Source organism: Hydra vulgaris, chromosome 14 (assembly GCF_038396675.1).
Source record: "Hydra vulgaris chromosome 14, alternate assembly HydraT2T_AEP".
Taxonomy (NCBI): domain Eukaryota; kingdom Metazoa; phylum Cnidaria; class Hydrozoa; order Anthoathecata; family Hydridae; genus Hydra; species Hydra vulgaris.
The window spans coordinates 15,707,501-15,717,500 of record NC_088933.1 but is presented as its reverse complement, the minus strand read 5'-3'; the positions used below and the strand labels follow the sequence as shown (position 1 = coordinate 15,717,500).

General features: G+C 24.4%; 1 long non-coding RNA gene across 1 annotated transcript in view; it reads left to right on the top strand.

Moving 5' to 3' along the window:
* The first annotated feature begins 4,128 nt into the window (after positions 1-4,128).
* Positions 4,129-10,000, top strand: part of LOC136090521 (uncharacterized) — an 11,479-nt gene continuing 5,607 nt past the window's right edge. Inside the window, exons 1-2 of the long non-coding RNA XR_010643463.1 lie at positions 4,129-4,508; positions 4,604-4,733. This is a non-coding gene — a long non-coding RNA (uncharacterized LOC136090521). The remainder of the gene's footprint in view (positions 4,509-4,603; positions 4,734-10,000) is intronic.

Below are 10,000 nucleotides of genomic sequence, written 5' to 3'. Positions count from 1 at the left end.
CGTTACAGTCACAAAAACAACGCGCTTTCAACGTTGAATCAATGTTTGTTATTGTATACTAAATCGCGGTAAATTTAAACGTTGAATAAGCGTTGAAATTGTAACGTAATTTAGCTTCTCAAAAAAAGACGTTTATTCAACGTGGAATCAACTTACGCAAAAAGCCATTTTAAAGACGATTCAAAATCTATGCTTCATCAACGTTAAAAATAAACCGCTTTTTAAACGTCACATTTTCAACGTTGAATAAGCGTATAAATATCAACTTATATTATCTTCTCAAAAAACCCCGTTTATTCGACGTTGAATAAAAGTACGCAAATAATCACTGTAAAAACGTCGCAAAGTTGAAGGTTTGTCAACGTTAGACATTAGCTGCTTTTTCAACGTATTTAAGCTATTTATGAAACAACGCTTATTCAACGTTACATATACCAACGTTGAAAATGTGGTAGTTAAAAAACGTTGAAAAAGTGTTGTTTTGCCAACGTTAATTAAACGTTGTTTTGACAACGTTGAGGAAGTGACACATTGAAAAATATTGTCTCATTAACTAGCCATTACAAAAATAATTTGCCGTAAAGAAAAGGCAATGAAAACTTAATAGAATGCATGCAGATGGTATAAAAAAAATATTTTGATAAAGTTATGTTTTATAACTTCTTTTTATTGCGGCTAATTTAAATCTTTTAGATTTTGCATCAAATTGTATATAATATACGTAAATCTCAGAGTATATTCGGTTTATTCAGGTTATTTTTGTTGATGATTTATTTATTTTAAAATGACCATTTTAATAAATTGCAAAGTTGTATTAAATATGTTATTTCTAAGTTACAAATAGCACTTAATTTTAATAAGATTCAGATGTTTTAAGTAATATCAAAATTAATAAAACATAATAAGTCAGACTAAATTTAGTCTGTTCACAGACTAATTTTTTTATTTATTTGAAAAACTTTAAGCACCTTACCCTAATTATCAAGCAAATAGTCAGAATAAAATCTTCGACCAATAATGAAAGTATGCATTATTAATTTTTTTTTATATAAAAACACATTTGGATAAGAAACTTTATTTCCATTTTTTTGAAAAACTTCTAATTTTAATAGGAAAAGTATTAAGTCCTAATTATAGAGTTGGTGTTGTATATTTAATTCTAACATTTATTCTTTATCATATATTTTTATTTATTTTAATAATATTTATTTATGCATATATATATGGGTAAATTTATGAATATATATAAAAGAAATATATACATTTTATATATGTATATATAATGTTTATATTTCTAGTCCTAATTTTAGAGTTAGTGTTGTATATATAATTCTAACATTTATTATTTATCACATACCTTTGATATGTGTTTTTATTTATTTTAATATTATGTATTAATGCATGTAATTATGAATATATATAATATATATATATATATATATATATATATATATATATATATGTGTGTGTGTGTGTGTATATGTATTATATATATTATATATATATATATATATATATATATATATATATATATATGTATATATAATATATACTTATATATATTTACTTATATATATTTATTACTTATATATATTTCTGCTTGTAAGTCTTGCCCAAAAAAGTTTTACTCTTATATAAATAGCCAAAAGTCTTGTAAAAGTGAACTTCTATCTCTTTTTGATCACAATGGAGTGCAGTTAGTAGATAAAATGTCTATTGCAAGCTGCTTAAATAATCAATTTTTTAAAGCATTTTCATCACCTGACACTTACTCCCAAGCGCCAAGTTTTCCTCGAAGAACTGAAATTGTTTGTTCTCCAGTTTCAAGCTCCATATTCAGTTGTTGGAATATTGAAAAACTTTTATTCGCGCTTGACTCTTCGAAAGGCACTGGCAACGATTGAATCCATCCTAGAGTGCTAAAAAGTTGCTCCAAAGAAATCAGTGTGCCTCTCTCTCTCTTATTTATCAAGTCGTTTGATTCTGGACAAGTACCGTCTGGATGGAAACTTGCTAATATAACGCCAATATTCAAAAAGGGTCAGCGTACTGATCCTGGAAATTACAGGCCTATTTCCCTCACCTCTGCAGTTGGAAAATTAATGGAGAAAATAATGCGTGATGTCATGACTGAACACCTAGTTAAGCATAACCTGTTATCTCGGCATCAACACGGTTTTGTCAAATCTAAATCGTGCATCACCAATCTTCTTGAAGTACTGGATATCATTACCGAAGCCTTAAGTGACAACTGTGCTGCATTGCTCATCTTGTTAGATTTTACTAAAGCTTTCGATCGTGTGTCACATTCTCTGCTTTATCACAAACTGGCTGGCTATGGTTTTGGCAAAAATATTCTTGCCTGGCTCAAGGACTTTCTTGAAAATAGGAAGCAGCGTGTCGTTCTGGGAAATTTCGCATCTGAATGGATGGATGTCCAGAGTGGTGTTCCTCAAGGATCGGTCATAGGACCTCTTCTATTTTTGCTTTTTATTAATGACATGCCAGAATTAGTCAAAAACAGTTGCAAACTATTTGCTGATGATAGCCAGTTGGTTGTCAAAATAAAAACAGTTACAGACTTGGGGTTTGTTCAAAAAGACATTGATATTTTATGTGATTGGTCAAGACTTTGGTGCATGGAATTTAGCATAAATAAATGCAAGGTTCTAAAGTTTCATGGTGGTTCCACAGACATTGATATCCCCTTTACAATGGTGAATAATAATGGCAGTCACATTCCTCTTGAAGATGTATCCGTTGAGAGAACATTGGGCGTTTTAATAAACAATAAACTCAAATGGTCAGAACAAATTAGTCATGCCATTCTTAAAGCTAACTCTGTACTTGGCCTACTCAGAAGAACTTTTAAAAAATGGAATCCTAGTATGTTTGTGAAGCTCTATACAGCATATGTAAGACCGATATTGGAATACTGTGCACCAATTTGGTGCCCTTTTCTTCTAAAAGACATTAAAAAATTAGAATTAGTCCAACGTAGAGCTACTAAACTTGTTCCGCAATTGCGCAACTTGAAATACGAGAAACGATTAGCAAATCTGGGTCTCAGCACATTAGCTGAACGTAGAACAAGAGGAGATGTAATCCAATTTTTTAAAATTTATAAAAAACTAAATGTTGTTAACTGGCAACAGAAGGCAAACCAAGCAAGTGCTCTATTATGTGATGGACCTGCAGGTCATCTTCGTGGTGCCAAGCATAAAATTGAACGAGAATTAACGAAAAACACTCAAAGACATAATTTCTTTATAAACCGAGTGGTGTCATCATGGAACACTTTGCCTGCTTCGGTAGTTGCTTCAAATTCAGTTAACGAGTTCAAAAACAATTACGACAAATGGAACCGTTCTCTCTCACGTCGGTCTACTATAGTCGGGTCACGTTAGTTACTCGACTTATAGAAGTCTAACTTCTATTGTAGAATTTTTACTATCATAATAATAATATATATACATATAAACACATATTTTTGTTTATAAATGTATATATATATATATATATATATATATATATTTATATATATATATGTATATATACATATATATACATACATTATATATATATATATATATATATATAATATATATATATATATATATATATATATATATATATATATATATATATATATATATATATATGTATATATATGTGTGTATATGAATACATATATATATATATATATATATATATATATATATATATATATATATAAACAAATATATATATATACATATAAACATATATTTTTGTTTATAAATGTATATATATATTATATATATATATATATATAATAAAACCATATACGTATATATAGATATATATATATATATAATTATATATATTTAAATATATATGTAAATAAAACAAATGATGCCTTTTTTTTAGATGATCTATTACAATGACTTCACAATCTTGGGCTTAAGTTGTTTATTTTAAAAACAGATTGAAGCAGAGGCAGTTGCTCCATGTTGTTGGGTAGAAGATGGTTGGTTATTTTTGTCAACTGGTGTTCATGCAATGAAAGCTGCCTATAATAGTTTTCCAATTGATTATTCATGGACCAAGCTTAGAGAAATAAGATTTAAAGTTACTGGAGGTCATTAAATTTTACAGTACTCATTGCTATTTTCATTGTTTTATATGAATAAAAAACTGTTATAGTTTTATATTAATGGTGAAGTACTATATCAAATAAACATCTAATAAGTCTTATTTTTATTTTGGGATAAGTGAAATTTTGATTCTGTTTATTGTATTATGATTGCCTAGATATATATCGTAATCTGTTTGCACTGGGTCTACATTTTAGTTTTTACATTTTTGTTTATATTTGTTTTACTAAATAATTACTTATAAGTATCTATTATTAGATAAAGAAATAGGCGAAGGATTTAATTTTACGACTACAGAGGACTCCAAAAAAGAACGAAAGTAGTTATGTCAGTGAATGATTGTGTTTCTCTTTGCATTTAACTTTTTTTATGGTAAAGAATATATAAAACCTAATATTAATTATTAGTCATATCTGATTTTAATAATACTGTTCAAATTTTTTTGACATGTGATAATTTGATTTTAGGTGTAAGTTTATTTAGTAAAGTTCTGGTGGATCAAAGATAGAGAAATGATATGGTTTTAACTGGTTTCCATCTTATGATCAAAGTACATTATATGATTTAAATTGATGGTTTATAGTTACAACTATTCAAGTAAGTTTAATTTAGTTAATTTATGCATATACGTATATATATATATACATACATATATATATATATATATATATATATATATATATATATATATATATATACGTGTATATACGTGTATATACGTGTATATATATGTATATATATATATATATATATATATATATATATATATATATATATATATATATATATATATATATATATATATATATATATATGTATATATATATATATATATATATTTATATATATATATATATATATATGTATATATATATATATATATATATATATATATATATATATATATGTATATATATATATATATATTTTTATATATATATATATACATGTATAGCATTAATATTTTTAATAAATTTAGAACTCTAACAATAAAAAAAAAATTATTTACAATGGAATCTACATAACTTCAAAAATTTGATTGTAATCAAGAAAAAAAAAATTTATAATTTTTTTAAATCATTGTAAAAGTAACTCTTTTAAATGAAATGAGCTATTTTACAATTATTTTAGATTTCAAAATTGCCCATATATATTTTTAACAGGGTTAAGGTCTGGACTTTGTGGCGGCCATTTAAGGATGTTAGCTTTACTTTTTTTTTAGGAACTGTTGTGTCGCTTTGCATGTGTGTTTAGGGTCGTTGTCATGGTGAAAAAAAAATTTGCGATCAATTCTTAAACGCATTGACATAAATTTTTTTAAAGCCAATTAACATACAACTTTCCTGTCATTATACATTCAACATTCACCAGTCGTCCCACACTATTTGAACCAAAACATCCCCGAGCCATAGGCGAACCACCTCCATGCTAGACTGTTTTTGTAAGATTTCTATCTAAGAGTGCATCACAAGGTCTGCGCCAAACTCTTTGTCGTTTTTAAGCCAAGTATTTGACATTTATTCTTATCAGTCCATAACACTAAGTTCCACAATGCCTCACACTTGTTAATATGCAGTTTTGCAAATGCTAAAAGTTTTTCTTTGCTTATACGACTAATGAGGGGTTTACTTTTCTGGAGAAGGTTTATTTAAACCACCTAAATTATTAAACCACTTAAATTACGTCTTCTCTGTACAGTTCGATAGAAAACATTTAATTTAAGATTTTCAACAATCTGCCTTATTTTATTGTTGAATTTTTTTTAGGTTATTGTTGAATTTTTTTTTTTATCAGTACAATTAGGATATTTGTTATTGTTGAAGTCTTAATGGGGCGACCAAGTCTTTTCTGATTTTCAGCAGAACCAGTTGTTTCATACTTTATACACATCTTCCTAACACCACTTACTGATATTTGATATTTTTCATCACATTGCTTGTAGGTTAAGCCCTTTTTTCTATCAAAAGTGACCCAAGATCTGATGTCCAATGAATAATTTTGATGATAAACCATTATTATTATTTTAACTTTTTTTAAAAATAAATTCCAAAAAGTATAGTTTAAAATGCTTATTGTTAATAACTTTAACAAAATATTTTTGATGTTAATACTTTTAAGTAAATAGTTATTGACAAAGCATTATATTTCATAATAAAGATGTAGATGTTTCTTACTTTTGTCACATTTATTTTAGACAGAAAAACTGTAAGTTAGCAAAGTTCATTTAATAGAGTTACTTTTGCATTGAGTTAAAAAGAGTTATAAATGTTTTTTTTTTCTCTCTGGAATCAAATTTAAAAAAAAACTTAAACTTTTGCAGTTATATAGATTCTGACGTAAATAATATTGTATATATTTATATATATATATATAAATATATATATATACAAAATTATATAATTTTGTATATATATATATATATATATATATATATATACATACAAAATTATATAATTTTGTATATATATATATATATATATATATATATATATATATACATACAAAATTATATAATTTTGTAAATATATATATACAAAATTATATAATTTTGTATATATATATATATATATACAAAATTATATAATTTTGTATATATATATATATAATATATATATACAAAATTATATAATTTTGTGTGTATATATATATATATATATATATATATATATATATATATATATATTATATATATATATATATAATTTTGTATATTAGTAGTAGAAAATCACTTAATATACATACAAAATATATACAATATATACAAATTTATATATACAAAATTATATAATTTTTATATAATTTTGTACTAATATAATTGCTCGTGTCTTTTAAGAACATTGAGCACTCTATTGTGTAGATTACTTTTTAAAGTTGTTTAAATATATATAATTTTGTATATATATATATATATATATATATATATATATATATATATATATATATATATATATATATATATATATATATATATATACAAAATTATTTTTGTATATAAATATATATATATATATACGAAATTATTTTTGTATATAAATATATATATATATATATATATGTATATATATATATATATATATATATATATATATATATATATATATATGTATATATAGTAAATTCCCAGTTATTCGAACCTCCAAGGGGTATAAGAATTTATTTCGAATAACCTGAAACTCTAATAACTGAATATGCTCTTTAAAATGACCTACTTTAAGTTTCTTTCAAATTTTAATAAAAGTAGAAAGTAAAAAAGAAAAAGACCTTTGGAATTTGGTGCTACTTCAGTTTTATCCTTGTAAAATAATAAATATTTTACAATTCATTGAAAATATAGTCCATTTTTTATTTATTTTTTGTTCCTTAAATGCGTTTTTTTATCTTCAAGGGGAGCAAAAATTGTTTCGAATAACTGAAATTTTAAACAACTGCAGGTTCGAATAACTGCATTTCTGCATAACAGCATTTGCATGAGTTTGTTAAAGAAAATTCGAAGGAAATAAAAATTGCTTTGAATAAGCAGACAATTTTAATAAGTGCCATTTTGTATAACCGGGAGTTTACTGTATAATAAATAAATAAATATGTATATATATAAATTTTAACTAAAATGAGTGACTGCACATTTATTAACTATTTTATAACCGAAAGTGGTCCTAATTCAGCGGCTTTTCGAACTTTAGTTTTGACTGAATCCATTAGGTTGAAAAAGTAGTCTGGATCAAACTCTTTCAACTTTAATCAAATTCTATTCTTAAGGTAGTCAAGATTTTTCGCAGTAAATCCATTTTTATAAACTTTTGCTTTTAAATGTGCCCAAAAATTTTCAATTGGCCTTAACTGCAGTACATTTGGGGGGTTATCTTTAGCGTCGACAAAGTTAATACCTAAAGTGTTGTAAGTTTCTAATGTGTGTTTTGCATAATGACATATCGCTCCGTCAGGCCAAAATAAAATTTTCATGTTTTGATGCTTGGAATTTATAAATGGAAGAAGTCTTTTTGTAATACATTCTTTAGAATAAGTTTTTGCATCCAGTGCACAGTTTTTTACAGCAAAATAAGGCGATGAATAATCAAAACGACTGATTGCAATCCAAACGAGAACTTCTTCGTCAAACTTTTTTTTGAAGTTGAATTTAATGTTAGGATCAGTTTGAGAACTATCCTTTGTATAGTAGCCTCGTGAACAATTTGCACCATTTACACAGAAATAAGATTCATCGTCCATGATGATTTCAAACTCATTTGATGGCTTGAAAAAAGTTTTTGAAAGTTTTAATAAGTTTTTCTTTTGTTTAATTTCTTGCTTTTCTGTTGTTTTTGGTGCATTTTTTCTTTTGGTATACTTTAGTCCATGCATACTTAATAATCTATTTACGTATGAAACGCTTATCTTATATTTTAGTGCCAATTTTCTTTGCGAAATCCCGGTTCTCTCTTCTGCTCTTGCAATCATGGACTCTCTCTTTTCTGGTGTAATTTTAAAAGGTTTTCTGCCACAACCGATTTTTCTATTCATTTGCAAATTATTTTCAGACCTTTTAATTATGTCATAAATTGTAGATTTAGCGATTCCCATTTTCTTAAAATGATTCACTGTAAATTTCTTTCCACTGTTTATGTTTTGTTTATAAAAATTTCCAATCACATTTCTAACATCGTTCTCTTTTAGATGCTCCATGTTTATTTGAATTAATTATTTAAACTCAATTTTGCCACAAAATGAAACTGTTGTTGTTGACCGATTAAATTTAAAAATTTCGAATCGAAAATTCGAAATTTAGAACAATTTGTGTACATTTGAAATCAGTCCGGATTTTTTGTGAACAGACGTTATAATAATACTGATCCATTTATTTAACCATAAAATATGAAAATTTACAATAATATTTATAAACTCACATAAATAAGGTTAGGTGTCACTCATATAGTTAAAAACTAGTCAATGGAGTGATACCTGAACCTATAATTATAAATTATATATATAAATAAGTTATATATATATATATATGTATGTATATATATATATATATATATATATATATATATATATATATATATATATATATATATATATATATATATATATATATATATATATATATGTATATATATATATATATATATATATATATATATATATATATATATATATATATATATGTATATGTATATATATATATATATATATATATATATATATATATATAAATGTATATATATATATATATATATATATATATATATATATATATATATATATATATATATATATATGTATATATATATATATATATATATATATATATATATATATATATATATATATATATTTATACTTTTTAAATTTAATAATAATTATACTAACATTTAATAACATTTTTTTTTTACATTTGCTTTCAGACTACTAATGGTACAAGTTTTGTTTTTTGATTTAGATTCTGTATCTCAATGATATCCTGGCCTATCGATACGATATCCTGTTAATTGTATTTTTATATATTGCATAAATTTATATGCAAACACTCACACACATAAATTTTAAAGAAAATATTTATATTTTTATATATATATCAATAAATTGTATATGTTAAGCTTTTTTATATTTATCATTGTATATTGCTGTTTGTATTAAAAACTGATTTTGGAAATATTGCGAGGGCAGAGTTCAACTTACAATTTAGTTTTATTTGCCAATTCAATATATATTATAGCCACGTTTAATTACGTTTAATAATATTTTGCAATATTTTATACAGCGCATTTAAGCGTTGATTCAACGTTATATTTCATCCTTTACTCGACGTCTTTGAGTCACGTTAAATCGACGTTTTACTAACAACGTTACAAATCCTTGCAAAATAG